At 44.6% G+C, this 20,417-nt stretch overlaps 1 pseudogene; it reads left to right on the top strand.

Moving 5' to 3' along the window:
- The first annotated feature begins 5,830 nt into the window (after positions 1-5,830).
- Positions 5,831-20,058, top strand: LOC136549940 (nuclear pore complex protein NUP98A-like; annotated as a pseudogene).
- Positions 20,059-20,417: the final 359 nt, after the last annotated feature.

The raw sequence follows: 20,417 nt of genomic DNA, 5'->3' as shown, positions 1-20,417 counted from the left end.
AAATGGAGGTACCTGGGGTCAAACTTGTCTGCACTGCCGATCCACTAAAAGAAAAAGCACCTCTCATGGGCCTACACAACAAAAATTCAACAAAATATTAGTAACCTAGTAATACAAATGAAGAAGAAAAATATACGGAAACAATAACTTACATTAAAACGACTGCACGCGTAGAAGCAACGAGTCGCTGTGTCCGGATGTCTCGATTGAAACATGTCGGCCGGACGACCACAGTCACAGGAGTTCAGTAGGGACGGGGGCATCTTTGCTAGACTCTTCGGGGTACATTTCTCTAGGACGACCCCGTTTTCGCCATAACTGCTCCCGAAACATGTCTTCCATCTAATAAAACGGTTCAAATTAAACACCAATCAAAACAACGCAAATTAATGTAAAATGTAATCATTTGCAATGCAACTAAATTATTATAAACAACAATTATAACAACAAAAATATACATGGCAAACATACTTCTAACTAAATAATTAACCTTAACATTGACAAACTCATACTAATATCTTCACCATAGTTCCCAAACATAATTTTCCTACTTACCTTAACTCTCATTCATAATATCCTATCCACCATTTAAACGAAAATAAAATGTGCGTCATTACCTTGAACTAGGACGAGGAGGGAGGGAGGCGGTCGGGGAATGGAAGGGAAGGGAGGGAGGCGGCAATGGAGGCCCGGGCTACCGCCGTTTGTGGCACGGCCGCCGGCGTGCTTGGCGACGGTCGGGAGCGGGAACGACGCCTAGGCTGTTTTGCTGCTCGGCCAGCGGGACTGGCCGCGGCGGAGGTTATATTTGGCTCTGCCGCGCCAAGATCAGTGGCGCGGCAGAGCCCTGCCACGTCAGCGGACAGCGTTTCTGGTCGCCGCCACGTCAGCCCTCTGCCGCGCCACCATACATGGCGCGGCACAGGCATTTGACCGCGTCAGGACAATAGGCGCGGCCAAAAGTGTTAGTTTAAAAAAAACCGAGAGTGTTAGATTTAAAATTAAGTTCGAAAAAGTGTTAAAATTTTAAAAAAAATTCTACACGGTCCACCATACGAGAAGCAGCAGTGTACATACTGACATACATGTATTAAGCTGCGAATCTACCATGTGATAAACAAGCAAGCTACCCCTCTTAATTATTCAGGAAAAAACTTCAGCATGAAGAATGGCCTATCTACAGTCCACTCATCATGACTAGGATACATCCAAACATGTCCTGAAATCCAGAGTATTACAGGGCAATTCCTAGCCACTACGAAATATGTACTTTATCTTTTAAAAAAAAACTAACATAGAGTTAGCTTGAAGTTAATATAAGTGCCATCTACTCGACTACTTTTGTTCTCTTCTGAGGGGACGTTTGGTTTCTAATGAATGCTACTCTAATCAGTTTGATGGAGAGAATAATATTATCCCGTTTCTGTCTTTTGTGTGCAGACTTATAATGGTCGTGGAGCCCGTCCAGCCTGAATTTAAGGGCACTGGGTACCCTTCAGATAAACGTATTATTGTTCATTAGGAACCAAGAAACTGTACTAAGTTCTCTAGCTGCATCCTGACATTTCAACCTACAACCAGGCTTTGTCGCTATTAGGGTATTCTATTAAGGCACGACAGCGGCACTATTAGGATGACAGAATCACTTGGGGTTTTTAAACTTCTTCATGACTTCATCCGTGCATGTCTCTAGTAATAATGGAGTTTGAAGTGGATTAGGATTTGCAGTAGTCTTCTTTCATACACAGGTGTCTAGAAAGTCTTGCTACTCGTGTGCTGCAACACTTGGTATATACATCCACGCTCAAATTGAATTGATGGAGTGAGCACATGTGCTTGGTTAAGAGGGTGGCCATATATATCCTGATAGCCATTAGCACGTTTATTAGGATCAGGTCCCGTCCGGTGTGGTCAAGGCTAAGACCTCGTTAGGTGGTCGCCGTTATTATCCCCCTGATGATGATGAGCCGAACCCTTGTTTGTTCCGTTGCTGAAACAATTATTGCGCGAACAAACAGGGTGTCGTCGATCGTCGAATGATTTGGTTAAGCGTGGTGTGTTTGTGCGTGTCACGCAGCTGCAGCTTGAGGACTACACGAACAGGATCCCCGGCCCTGTGGTGCTTCGGCAATCGGCATGTTGAGTACGAGTGGCAATAGCTAGCACCGGTCATTAACAAATGGCTAGTGGAAGATTACACTGAGGTCGTAAAGCCGGATAGCGAGTTGCCAACAATGCTAGCCCACCACCACCAGTGTGCAAACGGCAAAAGGGGCTGCTGGAGGAGGAATCGAAGAGGGACTCCTCGTCCTTTTTCTATTGCCGCCCTGGTCGGCCATTGCGCTGCACCTGCCGGCCTTCTAGAGCGTGAGCGGAGGAGCTAGCGTCCTTTTAATTTGAGCATGGTTTTAGCAACTGCGAAGTAGTTCCTGGCCGTGCAAAGCGGGGACAACCACAGTCCACAGGCCGCCTGTTCGCTAGTGGGTACAGGGTACGTACGTGACAAGAAGGCTTTGGGGGCACTTCAGTGTGTGCCCTTGTCTTCTCTTGGCCTAATCAGAATCATGAGCATAAGCCGATGATTGATTAAATGATCAGGAGACATAATCAGTGACCAGAAGTATCTAGCTAGCTCCTTTGACCTTTTTGGCACCGCATGCAGGAGCGGTTACGGGCGACCGAATTGGATTATCACCTTTTGTTAGTTACATACAGTACTGATCAATCTTCTTGAGGTGCAGTCATAAAGAGTAGCCAGGAGAAGTCATGTCATGTAGGCCAGTAGGGTTGCTGACTTGCTGTTTGGTGGGCCTGTTTAGATTTAAAAAATTTTACGCAGTATCTGTCACATCAAATTTTACGATACATGCACGGAGTACTAAATGTAAACGAAAAAAAAACTAATTGCACAGTTGGATAAGAAATCGCGAGACGAAACTTTTGAACCTAATTAGTCCATAATTAGACACTAATTGTCAAATACTAACGAAAGTGCTACAGTAACCGAAATCAAAAAAAAATTGATCTAAACGGGCTAAAGCAGCTCGAAAAGCAGTCAAAGCCGATGCTATTCAGGCTTCAGAATGCCGCAAACACATTAATATCACCAAGATACCAACCATGACTGTTCCTTTTGACACTGATGTGCTACTATTCCTCGTGTCGGCTACCAGCCCGTCGGGCCACACACAGCCCATGGAGGTCCACGCCTACGTTTTTGTGGAAGAGTGGCCTCTGTGGAATCCGGTTAGTTGGGCCACGGTGCCACCCCGATCGTCCTCCCAGGGAAAGGAAGGCCCACAGCGTGGCCTGGCCTGCCGCCAGGGGCGACTAAGGTCCGACCGCGCAGCCGTCCAGCAACCAGGGAAAAAAATACTTTGGTCCTGCGCGTGGTTCTGGCAATCGGGCCGATTTCAGTTTTATTATTATTGGGCCTTCCACTCCGCGCATGGTCCCGCCCGCTACTCTGCTTCCCGTACGCCCTCATGCCGCCTGTTGTTGCGCTACCTGTACGGGCCTCCTTTTTCTTGAGAGAAAGAAAATAGAATGAGCAAGCAAAAAATAGTGTGAATTCAGGGGTTCTAAGAATGTAATCCTCCTACCACTACAACACATGGACGTTTGTGTTAGATATAAAGTATTATTTTATTAATTCTACCGAACCATTTAAATCTAAGAAAAACCTTCCATGTCACAAGAATAATATTAAGTTTAAAAAAGGGAACAAAAATAATATTCTAAACTAAAAATATACCATAGGGAATTCCATGAAATATGAAAAAAATATGTAATAGGAAAAATAAACAAGGAAGAATGAGAAAGCAAAGTAAAAAAATGGCATGTATGACAAAAACAAAAAAAAAGAAAATAATAATCAAATGCAGATGAGTGGAAGAGAAAATGAAATATAATATGGAACGATGCATAGGAAAGAACATAATAAAAAATACATAGAATATCGCATGGATACTACTAAAATAACCTAAAATCTACCATATAACATCGCACGAGTACTATGTTAATACCATACTCAAAGATCATCGTAGAACATCCCATCCATACTACACGAACATCACAAAATACATTATAAAATATCATATATATATACTACGAGAACATCACAACAAGACATATGGGGAACCAGAAATAATAAAAAGAAAAACATGTAACAGAGGAAAATAAAAAATATATCACATGGATATTACTTAATGAACAACCTAAAATATATCATAGAACATCTAACAAGTGACATCTCGCAAGCACCATTGTGAAATACTAAAAAATAATCATAGAACATCTTATCAATAATATGTGAACATCCGAAGACACATCGTAGAACGTAACATGTATACTATGCGAACATCATATATGTATCTTATGGAAATCTATGAAATAAAAGACTAAAAGATGCATAATAGGAAAAATAAAAAAGAAACAAAAGGAAAAAAAAACAAAGGAAAAAAACTATACACCAATGGAAATAAAATGAAATTACGAAAGAAAGAATGAAATGAAAAGAAAATAATAATTAAATCTAAATAAGCGGAAGGAAAAATATATAATGTGGAACAATATATATAAAGAACGTAATAAAAACACATAAAATATCACATGGATACTACTAGAAGAACCTAAAATATACGTAGAACATGTCACGAGCACTACATGAATACTTAAACATAATCGTAGGACATGACATTTATACTAATTGACAAAAACAATGAAAAAATATAATAGAGGAAAATGAAAAGAATATTACAATTGTACAATCTAAAAATATATCACAGAACATCTCATAAGTGCCATATGAATATTCACAAATAATCACTTATACTATGACAATATTAAAAAATATATCATTAAACATTAAATGTATACTCTAGGAGCATCATATGTAAAATAATTATTTATAATAAATAAATAAATAAAAATTAAGATAAAAAGATAAAAAAGGAAAGACGAATGAAATTTAACACAGAAAATAAAAAATAAAAAATGAAAAGGATAAGAACAACGACTTAAATAAAACTTCAAGAAATAATGAAGAGAGTAAGACAACCATAAGTAAAAAGGCAAAATTAGAAAAAAATAAAGCAAAAAATGAAAGTTAAACAACGACTTAAATAGAAAAGAAAAATGAAATAAAGAGGAAGCACAATATTAAAAAAAGGAAAATAGAAAAGGATAAGAAAAAGTAAATTAAAATGAGAGTAGAAAACAATTTAAATAGAAAAGGAATGAAATAAAAAGAGAAGAAAATATTAAGAAAAGAGAAAAAAGAAAAAAAAAGAAAAAGGTAAAAATAGAAACAAGAAAAAATAAAATGAAAATGGTGTAAATAGAAAAGTAAAATCAAATAAAAATAAAAGAGTGAGTAAAAAAAAAAGAAGTAACGGACAAGAGAAAGGTCAACCCGACCCCCAAATCTAACTAGTATAGACACGAAGTCATCGTGAGACGTGCTCCCTCCAGTTTAAAGACAGTCGTTGTGAGGTTGTCTTAACTTAAATATTTTAAACTTTGTTCATAAATAATTTTTTAGTTGAATTTAAAAATATAAAAGTGATGTATGTAGATTCATCTTTAAATGTAGTTTCATAAAAATATATATTAACTATATTTTATAATAAAAAGTAACAATTAAAATTGTTTTTTAAGACTATGTGACTGTCCAAAATGATATCCCTTAGGAAACCGGCGGGAGTAAATAACTTTTTGGGCTCCTTTGGATCGTAGGATTAGCATAGGAATTATGTAGGATTTGGATTCCTTAATTTTTCCTACAGCTGCCTTTGGTTCACAGGAAATATTAGATTGGATAAACAAAAGCTCAGACCTAATGGAAACTTTCATGGCGCGAAAGGAAACGACTCAGCGTGCTCCCGCATCTGTTCGCCCGTCCATCCATCGCCTCGCCACTGAGCCCAAGCCTCGCTGCAAGTCCGGCCCCTCCGCTCCAATCCTTTCCCGTGCTGCGTCGCCGCCGCCCAGTCCCGCCCTGCTCTGCTTCGCTGCGGAAGAAGAGGGCAGCAGCCCACAACGCGACCCAGGATGCAGATCTAGCGTGGTGGCTGCTCGGGGTCGGGGGTGATCATCGGCTGCTCGGATCTGGGCAGAGCTAACTCAGCCTCCCTCCATCCCTCTCCGCAGATCATGGGTAAGCTTCTTGTCTATCTTCCGCACACTTTCTTTTTCCCCATCTAAGCCACGCACTTTCTCTTTTTTTCTTTCGAATCTGAGAATTTATATTCTATCTTTCGATTTTGGAAGAAATTAGCGATGTTTAGTTTTTTTCCCACTTAAATAAGAAAAAAAGGCCTCAAAATTTTTATAACACCTGGTATTTGGATCTCAACCGTTGAACGTGCTTATTTTAGTCTAATATATATTTTATTTTCATGCAAGGGGAACGATGCCGTGCCTAATCAGTTGGGCTTCAGGTTAGTTAATCGGCACATGTATAACGTTCGGTTGGCTGGTTCGTTTCGTTGCTGGTTCGTAAAAAAGTACTGCTGGCTGGTTTGTGTGAGAGAAAAATACTGTTCTGGTTGAAAATTTACGATCGTTTACGACAAGCCACAGCCAAAATGAACAGGCTAAAAACTCGTTGAGCTGGCTCGGTTCAAAAGTGCTCTAACTGAACTCGTTTTTCTTTTAAAATGAAAATGAGTTGATTGAGAATACTTTCGACCTTGGCTCGGCTCGTCAGGCTCAACATGAAGTTGGGTCTCAAATAACTCAGGAGACTGATAAATAACATTATGCCAATTTTTTTAAAAAGCTTGAAAAAATCTGTAGTTGGCTTGATATCTAGCCCTAGCTACAGTAAAGGGTTCAATACATATTTTTAGTCTTCTTCAGCAACCAGACCCAAAAGACAACCCTTTCTACAAATAGGTTTACAGGAGAAAGGATACTCAGATTTGAGTTATGTCTCTCCTGATACCTAAAATAAGTCTTTCATATAGGTAGTCTGTTGGAGGCTATAGATATTATGTTGAAGACCTATTTTAGGTTTAGTTCCCCAATGAGGCTCACGTCAGAGACAGACTAACAGCCTGTTCGTTTGGCTGGTTCATATCGTTGCTGGTTCGTGAAGAAGTACTGCTGGCTGATTTGTGTGAGAGAAAAATACTGTTCCGGCTAGAAATTTACGATCGTTTACGACATGCCACAGCCAAACGAACAGGCTGTAAAAGCCCGGTACACAATCTGACATTTCATCCTGGGGTGGACGCACTGCTCCGAAGTCGGACCGGAAGATTTCCACCTGGCACCTGCCGCCTGCCCTGCGTCCCCGCCCCCCGCCCCCCGCCCCGCACGCGTGGAATCCACGCTAGCTGTCTCGTGCTTACCTGATACGCCGCGTGGAAGAGCGTTGGACGTAAGCTACTGTTTCGTGTGTGTCTCATATCTGTACATCACACAGGTCGCCATATAAAGCCGCGGCGCAACTAGGGGCCCACCCTTCATTGAGACAGAATCGTATCGCCAGGTAGATCCCCATCGCCTTCCCTTCCCCTCGCCGAGAGAGAGAGAGAGAGAGAGAGGGGCGAGAGTGGCAGACCCAGAACCAGACCACACCTCGCCGCCGCCGGTGATCGAGTCGCGTCGGCACTACCTTCACGCTACAAGACAATAAGCATGGGCAGCCATGTTCGGCTCCACCAACCGTAAGCGCTGATCCCCTAATCCCCTCCTATTCTCGTCGATTCCATCACATTGGATTCCATGACCTTGCTTTTAAATCCTCGATTCCGTTCTCGTATGTATGTATGTATGTATTGCTACTGTCGCGCTTCCTTCCCGTTCGATTGATTATTCAATTTCATATATTTCGATGGATTGTCCATATGCCTCCACACACTAGGGTTTCGTCAATACTTGCAGTCTCAACTTCAAGGATCCATGGAACACCTAACCAAACTCTTTTATCTACTTGCAAATAAAGCAGAAGAATGCTTCGGTGCTCATCGTTTTCATTTATATTTGTATAATATATGCTAGCTGGTACAATGCAATACCTGATTACGATTGCACAGTTCAAGTTTCCCTTGCTGCAAGCCCTTACATGTCTCCATAGAGAGTATACTTTTTTTTTCTTTTTTTCTTTTTTGCAGTGTTGATTATCTTCTCACCTCTCGTGTATGCTATCTTCATTGCAGCATTCGGGCAGTCGTCCACCAGCCCATTTGGCCAGACCTCATTTGGAACTCCGCAGGGATTCGGCCAGTCTTCCACTGCTGCCAACAATCCCTTTGCCCCAAAATCGTTTGGCAGCCCGACCACAACTTTTGGGGCACACACTGGAAGCTTGCTCTTTGCAACTACATGTACTGGTGCCTTTGGCCAGCAGCAATCCACTCCCGCATTTGGCACAACATCCACTGGTGCCTTTGGCCAGCAGCAATCCACTCCCACATTTGGCACTCCATCCTCCTCTCCGTTCGGGAGCTCTACGCCAGCCTTCGGTGCAACCCCCACTCCTGCCTTTGGTGCCACATCCTCTGGTATGTACTATGCATTATATATTGCTTTCCTCTCTTGCTGGTTTTCCATGCTGATCATACTAGATTGTCAGACGAAGCCACTTTCTAGATTGTCTAATTAATGATGCCAGTTTTATGCGTAATTGTTCTTTTCAGTTTCACCCATATCTTACAAGCTTTATTTATTTTTGCATTTTTCATTGTTCTAAAAATAGCTACTCATGTGAAATTATGCAAGTTCATTTGTCACTATGTTGGCCTAACAAGATCTTCTGTACTATATGTGATGTCACATTCTGTAGGTTCTTTGTTTGGACAGAAGCCAAGTTTTGGGGGGTTTGGATCATCTCCTAGCCAGTCAAGTCCTTTTGGTAGCACGTTCCAGCAAACACAACCAACATTTGGCATCAGCACTTTTGGTGCATCAACTACGCCGGCATTTGGTATCACGACTACGCCGGCATTTGGTACAACTACACCAGCCTTTGGCACCACAACTACACCGGCCTTCAGTGCCACGATTACCCCAGCATTTGGTTCAACATCAACATCTTTATTCGGTGCTTCTAGCACCCCAGCGTTTGGTTCTACAGCCTTTGGTACATCTGCTACTGGTTTTGGAACTTCAGGGACCACAACATTTGGTGTGAGTAGTACTACTCCAGGTTTTGGATCTTCAAGCACACCTTCATTTGGCACATCAGCTAGCGCCTTCAGTTTTGGCTCTTCACCATCTTTTGGGGGGTTTGGATCATCTCCTAGCCGGTCAAGTCCTTTTGGTAGCACGTTCCAGCAAACACAACCAACATTTGGCATCAGCACTTTTGGTGCATCAACTACGCCGGCATTTGGTACCACGACTACGCCGGCATTTGGTACAACTACACCAGCCTTTGGCACCACAACTACACCGGCCTTCAGTGCCACGATTACCCCAGCATTTGGTTCAACATCAACATCTTTATTCGGTGCTTCTAGCACCCCAGCGTTTGGTTCTACAGCCTTTGGTACATCTGCTACTGGTTTTGGAACTTCAGGGACCACGACATTTGGTGTGAGTAGTACTACTCCAGGTTTTGGATCTTCAAGCACACCTTCATTTGGCACATCAGCTAGCGCCTTCAGTTTTGGCTCTTCACCATCTTTTGGGGGGTTTGGATCATCTCCTAGCCAGTCAAGTCCTTTTGGTAGCACGTTCCAGCAAACACAACCAACATTTGGCATCAGCACTTTTGGTGCATCAACTACGCCGGCATTTGGTAGAGAGAATTCCTTATTTGACACCAGACAAATGACCCGTTCCTTTCTTGGCCCTCAAAAAATTTTCGTTCCCTATTTGACACCGAGTTCAACTTTTGTTCCTTATACGACAATCCGTCGGGTTTACCATCCGTGAACCGTTAACTGACATGTGGGCCCCACCACCTTTCTCCCCTTAACTGACATGTGGACACCAGACAAAACGACGGCGGCGCTTGGACGGGGTGCATCCGCGTGTGGAGGTGGCGGCGCAGGCGCGCTCGCGCGGCCAGGGGCGCGTCCCATCCCCGCGGCGAGGAGCTATCGTGGCAGCAAGGCTGCGGCGGCGGCTCCAGGGCCGCACGGTGCCACCACGTCGAGCTTCTCCGACTCTCCGAGTGCTCCAGCTATGACGGGCTCTCGTCTCGAGCGTCGCCGCCGCCGCGAAGTCCGAGCCCGTGCCGGAGAAGAAGGCTGCCAAGGAGGCCGGCGTCCCTTGGTGCGCGGCTCGCGGGTTCCTCAACGCCATCTTCAACGGCAGGCCTGAGCCGCCAACGCCGCCGCCGTCGTCACGGGGGGCGGAGTCCGCGCGCTCCACGGCGTCCTCCTACTCGCGCTCAGGTCGTCCAGGAACTGGAGCAGCAGGAGGCGGTGGCGGAGGGCCTGAGCTCGCAGCCGTTGGAGATGTCGCGCGCGGCGTAGGCGACGCGGAGCGGCACCCGGCGCACGAAGGGGTCCACCACGTCGCCGATGATGCGCCCCACCACCAGCGGGTCCCCGCGCTGCATGGCCGCCGCCGCCGCTGCGTGCCGGTCGATCGAGCCCTCCCTGCCGCTAGCTCTTCCTCCTCCTCCTCCAGACCACACCACAGCAGGCCGGCCACGGCCAGCCCAGCAATAATGGGTCACCAACGAGGCGACGACCGCAGCTCCTCACCCCACCAGCTCGGGGCGCGCGCACGTCGTTGCACCACGCACCACACGATCCAGGGGAGGGGAGGGGAGCTCTCTTGCCGCTGTGGCTAGTTCTTTCTACTTATAGAGTGTTTGGGGAACCCGGAAGAAGCTAGGCGACCTCGCTAGCTCTCGCAGCAGCAAGCTATTTCCTCACGCGACTGATGAGCGAGCTAGCAGTCCTGGTAGCAGGCAGAGCGGGCGCGGGCAGATGGGGGTCCGGCTCCGGCCGGCGGGGCTGTGGTCCCGCGGATTGGACAGTGGGTGATCGAGGTGTCGTCGTCCGTCGTCGATGATATGCGCAGCCGCGGCGAGTGGATCGAGTGGGGAATCGGCCGGCCGGTGTCCATCCGGGTGGGGTGGGCATGGGCTCTGCGGGGTGCTGGCTCTGCGGGGATGGGACGCGCCCCTGGCCGTGCGAGCGCGCCTGCGCCGCCACCTCCACGCGCGGATGCGCCCCGTCCAAGCGCCGCCGTTGTTTTGTCTGGTGTCCACATGTCAGTTAAGGGGAGAAGGGTGGTGGGGCCCACATGTCAGTTAACGGTTCACGGATGGCAAACCCGACGGAGTGTCGTATAAGGAACGAAAGTTGAACTTGGTGTCAAATAGGGAACGAAAATTTTTTAAGGGCCAAAAAAGGAACGGGTCATTTGTCTGGTGTCAAATAAGGAATTCTCTCCATTTGGTACCACGACTACGCCGGCATTTGGTACAACTACACCAGCCTTTGGCACCACAACTACACCGGCCTTCAGTGCCACGATTACCCCAGCATTTGGTTCAACATCAACATCTTTATTCGGTGCTTCTAGCACCCCAGCGTTTGGTTCTACAACCTTTGGTACATCTGCTACTGGTTTTGGAACTTCAGGGACCACGACATTTGGTGTGAGTAGTACTACTCCAGGTTTTGGATCTTCAAGCACACCTTCATTTGGCACATCAGCTAGCGCCTTCAGTTTTGTCTCTTCACCATCTTTTGGGGGGTTTGGATCATCTCCTAGCCAGTCAAGTCCTTTTGGTAGCACGTTCCAGCAAACACAACCAACATTTGGCATCAGCACTTTTGGTGCATCAACTACGCCGGCATTTGGTACCACGACTACGCTGGCATTTGGTACAACTACACCAGCCTTTGGCACCACAACTACACCAGCCTTCAGTGCCACGATTACCCCAGCATTTGGTTCAACATCAACATCTTTATTCGGTGCTTCTAGCACCCCAGCGTTTGGTTCTACAGCCTTTGGTACATCTGCTACTGGTTTTGGAACTTCAGGGACCACGACATTTGGTGTGAGTAGTACTACTCCAGGTTTTGGATCTTCAAGCACACCTTCATTTGGCACATCAGCTAGCGCCTTCAGTTTTGTCTCTTCACCATCTTTTGGGGGGTTTGGATCAACTCCTAGCCAGTCAAGTCCTTTTGGTAGCACGTTCCAGCAAACACAACCAACATTTGGCATTAGCACTTTTGGTGCATCAACTACGCCGGCATTTGGTACCACGACTACGCCGGCATTTGGTACAACTACACCAGCCTTTGGCACCACAACTACACCGGCCTTCAGTGCCACGATTACCCTAGCATTTGGTTCAACATCAACATCTTTATTCGGTGCTTCTAGCACCCTAGCGTTTGGTTCTACAGCCTTTGGTACATCTGCTACTGGTTTTGGAACTTCAGGGACCACAACATTTGGTGTGAGTAGTACTACTCCAGGTTTTGGATCTTCAAGCACACCTTCATTTGGCACATCAGCTAGCGCCTTCAGTTTTGGCTCTTCACCATCTTTTGGACAAACAACACTTTCCTCTGGTAGCACTCCCTTTGGAGCAACTCCGTCACCTTTTGGTGCAGCAGCTCCTGCATTTGGTAGGTTTTCCCATTGGATATTCACATTATTTGAGCTAGTTATGATGTAATGGTCACTGAATAACAGTCTGAGTATATATGATGTAGCAGTTGATGTTTATTGATTCTTTTGTTCTTTCTTATTACTCCAGTAGACCTATTTTATTGCAAATCTTTCTTTTTAACTGTTTTTACACTGTCCAGGTCATCTTATACCTGTTTGACCAATTGTTTGTTCCCTTTGAGTTTCAGGCTCACAGACAGCAGCGCCAGCTTTTGGGCAACCACAATTTGCTAATCAAGCTGGAGGAACCAGAATAAAACCTTATGCTCAAACACCAGATGTTGACAGTGCTACTAGTGGTACTCAGCCTGCTGCAAAACTTGATTCCATATCAGCGATGCCTGAATACAAAGACAAGAGTCATGACGAATTGAGGTGGGAAGACTATCAGCGTGATCAAGGTGGAGGAACCAGAATAAAACCTTATGCTCAAACACCAGATGTTGACAGTGCTACTAGTGGTACTCAGCCTGCTGCAAAACTTGATTCCATATCAGCGATGCCTGAATACAAATACAAAGACAAGAGTCATGAAGAATTGAGGTGGGAAGACTATCAGCGTGGAGACAAAGGTGAGGAAAATTGTTTGTTTGGGGATCAATGATTTTGCTTGATTTGCAAACCCCCTCTAAACCATACTTACTTCCGTGTATTCTTTTGTCATGCTTGTTTTTGCATGAGCTGGAGTGACTATTATGTTATACCCTGGCTTATGATACACCTTGAAATCTGAATAGAATTGACAAAGAAAACATGCTGCTATTCCCTTCATTAATTGTTTATTATTTATTGCTGGATTTCTTTGGTCCATGCAAATTGTAATTTTTTCTTCACACCTGAGTCGACGGGTGCGAAAGGGTAAGGAAGCTAGTCGAACCAACTAGGATTCGTTTAGGTAGATGGAATGTAAGGATCGCTTACAGATAAGTTAAGAGAATTAGTTGATACCGCGACTAGGAGGCGTGTAAATATATTATGCGTTCAAGAGACTAAATGGAAGGATCAGAAGGCGAAGGAGGTGAACAATACAGGTTTCAAGCTTTGGTACACAGGGACAGTCAGCGAATAGAAATGGAGTAGAAGTTTTGATTGATAAGAGCCTCACAAGAATGGTGTGGTGGGAGTGAGAAGGCAAGGAGATAGGATTATCTTAGTCAAGCTTGTCGTTGGTGATATGGTCTTGAACGTAATTAGTGCGTATGCCTCCTAAGTAGGCCTCGACGAGAGTGCTAAGAGACAGTTCAGGGAAGACTTAGATGGTCTGATTAGAGTTGTACCTAGTAGTGAGAAGTTTTTATAGGAGGAAGATCTTAATGGGCATGTAGGTACTACGAGCGTATGTTTTGAGGTAGTTCATGGAGGATTTTGGGTATGGTAGTAGGAATCAGGAGGGGGAGGAAGTTCTGGACTTCGTGGTAGCTTTTGACCTGATGATAGCCAACACTTTCTTTAGAAAGAGAGAATCTCATCTATTGACCTTCAGTAGCGGACAACACTCTAGCCAGATTGATTTTGTCCTCGCAAGAAGAAAGGACAAACGAGCATGCTTGGGTTGTAAGGTGATACCAGGGGAGTGTGTTGTTTCTCAACATAAGCTTTTGGTGGCAGACTTTCGTTTTTAGGTGCGTGCCTGTAGGGATAAACAAGCTAAGATTGAAAAAACAAAGTGGTGAAAATTGAAATGGGAGACGTCAGAGGTATTCAGGAAAAGGGTTATCAAAGAGGGCTCTTGAAAGGAAGAAGATGACATAAACAACATGTGGGAGAAGATGGCAACCAACATTCGGAAGGTGGCCTCAGAGGTGTGTGGAGTAACCCAAGGAAGTCTAGGCGAGGCTAAAGATACTTGTGGTGGAACGAGAAAGTCCAAAGGGCTATTAAGGAGAAGAAAGAATGCTATAGACGTTTGTACCATGACAGGAGTGTGGACAACATAGAGAAGTATAAGGTGGCAAAGAAGACTGCAAAACGAGCTGTAAGTGTGGCAATGGGTAGAGCGTACGAGTATCTTTACCAACATTTGAGTACGAAGGAAGGAGAGAAAGACATTTATAGGATGGCTAGGGTTCGTGAGAGAAAGACAAGGGACTTCAACTAAGTTAAGTGCATTAAGGATGAAAGGGAGCATCTCTTGGTGAAGGAGGATGAGATCCGACATCGATGACAAGAGTATTTTGACAAATTGTTCAATGGTGAGAATACAGGACATAACCTTTCAGTTGGATGACTCTTTTGATGACACTAATAGGCGTTTTGTGTGGAGAATCCAAGAATCTAAGGTCAGAGAGGCGTTGAAAAGGATAAAAGGGGGTAAGACGATGGGACTGGATGATATCCCAATTGAGGTGTGGAGATGCCTCGGGGACATAGCTATAGTATGGCTAACCAAGCTGTTCAACCATATTTTTCGATCGAACAAGATGCCTGACGAGTGGAGGAGAAGTATATTGGTACCGATCTATAAGAATAAAGGGGATATTCAAAGTTGTACTAATTACCGGGGAATTAAGTTGATGAGCCATACTATGAAGATATGGGAGAGAGTTATCGAGCATCGCTTGAGAGCAATAACGCGGGTCTCTATGAACCAATTTGGTTTTATGCCCGGAAGGTCAACCATGGAAGCCATTTTTTTAACAAAAAAAGTTATGGAGCGGTATAGGGAGAAAAAGAAGGACCTACACATGGTTTTTATTGACTTGGAGAAGGCTTATGATAAAATACCAAGGAATGTTCTGTGGTGGGCTTTGGACAAACATAAAGTCCCAACGAAGTACGTCGGGCTCATTAAGGACATGTACAACAATGTTGTGACTAGTGTTCGAACAAGTGATGGAGACACGGATGACTTCCCGATTAGGATAGGACTACATCAAGGGTCAGCTTTGAGCCCTTATCTGTTTGCCTTAGTGATGGATGAGGTCACAAGGGACATCCCTTGGTGTATGCTTTTCGCGGACGATGTAGTGCTAGTTGATGAAAGCCGGACAGGAGTGAATCAGAAACTGGAGTTATGGCGGGAGACTTTGGAGTCTAAAGGTTTTAGACCCAGTAGAACTAAAACTGAGTATATGAGATGTGACTTCGGCACTACTACTCGGAAGGAGGGAGATATTAGTTTTGGAAGGGCAAGTAGTGCCTAGGAAGGATACCTTTCGATATTTAGGATCAATGCTACAAAGGGACGGGGATATTGATGAAGATGTTAGTCATAGAATCAAAGCATGGTGGATGAAGTGGCGCCAAGCATCTGGTGTCCTATGTGACAAAAGGGTACCACATAAGCTAAAAGGCAAGTTTTATAGGACGGCGATTAGACTTGCTATGTTGTATGGTGCAGAATGTTGGCCTACGAAAAGACGACATGTTCAACAGATAAGTGTCATGGAAATGCGTATATTGCGTTGGATTTGTGGTCATACAAGAAGGGATCGAGTTCGGAACGATCATATACGTGATAGATTAGGGGTAGCACCAATTGAAGAAAAGCTTGTCCAACATTGGTTGAGATGGTTTGGACATGTCCAACGGAGACCTCCAGAGGCACCGGTTCGTAGTGGAATCTTAAGCCAGGATAGTAACGTGAAGAGAGGCAGAGGAAGACCGAAGTTGACTTGGGTAGAGGCAATAAAAGGAGACTTGAAAGGATGAAATATACCCAAAGACTTAGCCTTAGATATGAGTGCTTGGAAAACAGCTATTCATGTGCCTGAACCTTAATTGCTTCTGCTGGGTTTCAACTCTAGCCTACCCCAACTTGTTTGGGACTTAAAGTTTTTGTTGTTGTTGTTTCTTGTGAAACAAATGCAACACTCTTAATACTTGTACTTGCAGGTGGACCAAACCCTTCTGGAACTCCAGCAGCGGCACCTAGCTTTCCATCATCACAACAGAATGCTTTTGCTCCGACAAGCAATCCATTTAACCTGCCTGCCACAAACTCATTTTCAACGATCAATCCATTTGTTCCTAAGCCTGCTCCAACTATTTCTTCACCATTCACCTCATTTAGCAATGCATCAGTTGCAAGTTCGAGCCCATTCACATCATCCACTAGTACCACAATGTTTGGGCAAACAGGTGTTTCTACATTTCCAGCAAGTACTTCGCCATCAGTATTTGTAAATACAAATCCTGCTTCTGGTACATCATCGTTATTTGGCACATCAATGATGAATAATCCAAGTCCATTTGGCACCGGCTCATCGTTTGCTAACACTCAATCAGCCCCACTATTTTCCTCATCATTTGCTCAACCGATATCAAATACACCAGCTTTCTCCTCTGGGAACCTATTCGGTTCAACTAATCCTGGCAGTCTGTTTGGAAGCAGCGGGCCTTCACTTTTTTCAACAGTAAGTATCCTTTGTCATTTTGTCCTCATATTTTATTACTAGCATGGTTTTTAAGGCGCCGCCTAGGCATCCAGGCGCTAAAAATTCCTGGGCGTTCCACGACCAAAATCCAGCAAAACAAGAGATGATGGGAGGGAGAAGAAAGAGGAAGAACTAGAGGATGACCAGCATGATTCAGGGAAGGCCAAGCTCCTATCTTCGCCCCATCCCCATCGGCTCACGTGGCCATGTCAGCTTTCCTCACCGGCCAACTGCAGAATCAGGGATGTGAGAGGGGCAGCAGCAGGTCAGCAGCTCTCGATCTGCATAGAGTGGAGAGGGATCTGGAAGGGGGCGGCACCAGCATTGGAGAAGGGAAGGGGGAAGAGGCGGGGAGGACTGGAGGAGAGGTGCCACGGAGGCAGCAACAGATGTGAATGGGAGGCGGTGGGAGGGAGAGATAGATTCGCCGCCTGATGGAAGGGGTCTCAGGAGGGGGAGTGGCAGCTCTAGGTCATGCTTAGGGAAGGTTGCATGGGCTGTTTGGTGGTCTCTTGGGCTGGACTTTCTTAGTTGTTCCCCTTTTCTTTTTTAATTCCCTTTTCCTACCTTCTCCATACTACAGCTCTGAAGTTTTTCATATTCATATGGCGTCGCCTTGCCTCGCCTAGGTGTCACCTGGGCGACTCAATAGGGTGGCTCGCCACGCCCTGCCTTACCGCCTTAATAACCATGATTACTAGATTCTCGTTATCATTTCTTATTTATTAGTACTTAATTTATTTTGCTTCTAATGATTTAGCCAACATTTCAGCCATCTGCCGCTGCTCAAACTTCAAACATGTTCTCCATCCAACCTCCTCCGATTCAACCAGGTCAGTATTTTATATTTACACATTTCTCTTTTTTTAATAATTTATCTTCAAAGACTAATTTGGGGCTTAACTTATGTTCAAATGCCTGCCTGCATGGATACAGCAGCTTCTACAGGTGGATTCCCTGGTTTTTCCAACACTACGAATCAGGCCTTGATTGGACAGCCGTATGATCTGCTATTTCTCAAATGTGCATGATTATTCTTTTCTATTTAGTAATTTCTTTTTGATGGATTAAAACACTGATTAGTTATAACAAGGTGAAGGAAAAACAATATTACGATCAGTCTAATATGGAGTATGGTGTAGGCAAAGAAGGAAAAAAAAACTTGATTGTTCATGGAGAGTAGCTTATATTTGATGCCATGAGACTGCCAGATTGTTATTTTATATCTGTAGTTTAAGAGCATGGTTTTGGCAGAGATCATAATTATCCCACAATTCACAAATGAGTTTTGGCGACACTTATGATTCGTTTTTTTTCTTTTGACTAAAGTAATACATTATTCAGTTTAACATGGTGTATCCTGTTGCATTTTTCACAGAACTCCTAGCCAGTCCAGTATGGTCATGCAGCCTGCTCCTGTTTCAAATCCATTTGGGACGCTTCCAGCAATGCCTCAGATGTCTATTGGGAATGGTGGATCTTCACCATCAGTTCAATATGGGATTTCAAGTTTGCCGGTTAGTTTTAAGCATTTTCAATTGTTTATGTAGAGTAGGTGGACGTAGAGATAGTAGCAAGATGGTGGTTGTTAATTAGGAAGGTGTGGTACTAAAGGTGCCATAAGCAGGTAGCCAGGTACCACATATGAAGAGGTGCTGAATTGCAACTTCTTACTGTTCTGCAGGTTGCTGAGAAGCCTCTTCAAAGTAGAGCATTGTGCATGGCAGTTCCTAGGTATTTGTCACAGAGAAGGATAAAACTGCTGCCGAGAAAATATAATCCAATATCTGATGGCAAGGTAATGAATGACTGGACCTATAAGAATAGAATAACTTCAAAGTTTCATTTTATGATTTGTTAATGGAGCTTTTGGAAGCCATTGAGAAACCATTGAACACATTGCTCAGTTTCCTTTTTTATTCCAATATAGGTTCCATTCTTTGCTGATGATGAAGAATCTCCAGCAACACTGAAGGCGGATGCTTTTTTCATCCCTAGAGAGAACACAAGGAATCTGGTAATTCGTCCAATTGAGCAGTGGCCTTTGCAGAGAGAAACTGACCGGCAATTGACTTTGAAGAATGCTACTGATTTGAACAAATATGAAGGTAAATCTTTTCATTACTGTACTGGAATTTTCATATAAATATTTTCCCCTGCAATGGCAAATGTCAGTTACTGATCTCATTAAATTGTGCAGATGCTTCCACTGAAAGTGAGCGTGGTAAGTCTGCCATGTCACCAAGCAGCAGGCCTCCTGCAGTGGAAAATGACAATCAGCATGTGGCCAGGACCATGGATCAGCATGAGAATGGGAATGTTACTTCAGTCGAGAGGCTATTGCCTACGCTTCCACGTGCAGATTACTTCACAGAGCCTAGTATAGAGGAGATTGCGGCCAAAGAACGTGCGCAGGCAGGCTACTGTGGTCAGGTGAGGGACTTTGTTGTGGGGCGACATGGCTACGGCAGCATCAAGTTTTTGGGGGAGACCGACGTGAGATGTCTAGATCTGGAGTCAATCGTGGAGTTCAACAACCGGGAGGTGATTGTGTACAGGGACGACAGCAAGAAGCCCCCAGTGGGTGAGGGGCTGAACAAAGCTGCAGAGGTGACTCTTCTGAACATCAAGTGCGTGAACAAGAAGACCTGGGGAGCAGTACCACGAGGGAGCAAGGGTGGAGAGGTACAGGGAGATGCTGGTGAAGAAGGCGGAGGAGCAGGGTGCAGAGTTTGTGTCCTTCGACGTTGCCAAGGGAGAGTGGAAGTTCAGGGTGAAGCACATCAGCGCCTATGGGCTTGGGTGATGTAAGTAATCCTGATTCCTGAGTGAGGGATGGACGATGGAATGTCTTGTAGTTAAAGTAGCGTTTTTTTTTGTTTGCTTTGATGTAGTGGTAGGTAAGTTGCACCTTTACGCTCTTGTCAAATGTCATGCAGGGGTTCTGTTGAGCTCCTTTTGTGCAAAAGATTTGAGTAGTTGCTGTAAAATGCTTGCAAATTGAGCTATGCTGCTGAAACAGTAAGGCGTGCTACCTATATCATTAATAAAGGAAGTGTACATGGAAAAAATTGAGACGCGAATCAAACTAAAAGGATATTATGTTTTGTATACGAAGCATATACTTTAGACAACTTTGTCAATCAATTTTTAAATGTAAGAACATCAAATATGATTATCTAAATGATATATATTAGGTTAGTACACAAAACAAGACATTCAAGTTAAGCCCGCTGAAGTAGAAGTGGTGCTCCTCTCTATGCGTCAAACAGAGCCGGGGAAGAAAAATGTAGATGAGCCCCTAGCGGCCTTGTCCGATCCCGCTCAGAAGCGGACAGGGACATCTAGACCTTTCTCGTTCGATCCTAACTTCGAGTCAAACCCATAGAATCTCCATCAAGAAGAGATCAGCGGGCCACCTGAGTCGCTCTCCGGAGCGAC

Source organism: Miscanthus floridulus, chromosome 4 (genome assembly GCF_019320115.1).
Source record: "Miscanthus floridulus cultivar M001 chromosome 4, ASM1932011v1, whole genome shotgun sequence".
Taxonomy (NCBI): Eukaryota; Viridiplantae; Streptophyta; class Magnoliopsida; order Poales; family Poaceae; genus Miscanthus; species Miscanthus floridulus.
The sequence above is the reverse complement of the archived record's forward strand: the minus strand, read 5'-3'. Positions and strand labels throughout refer to the sequence as shown.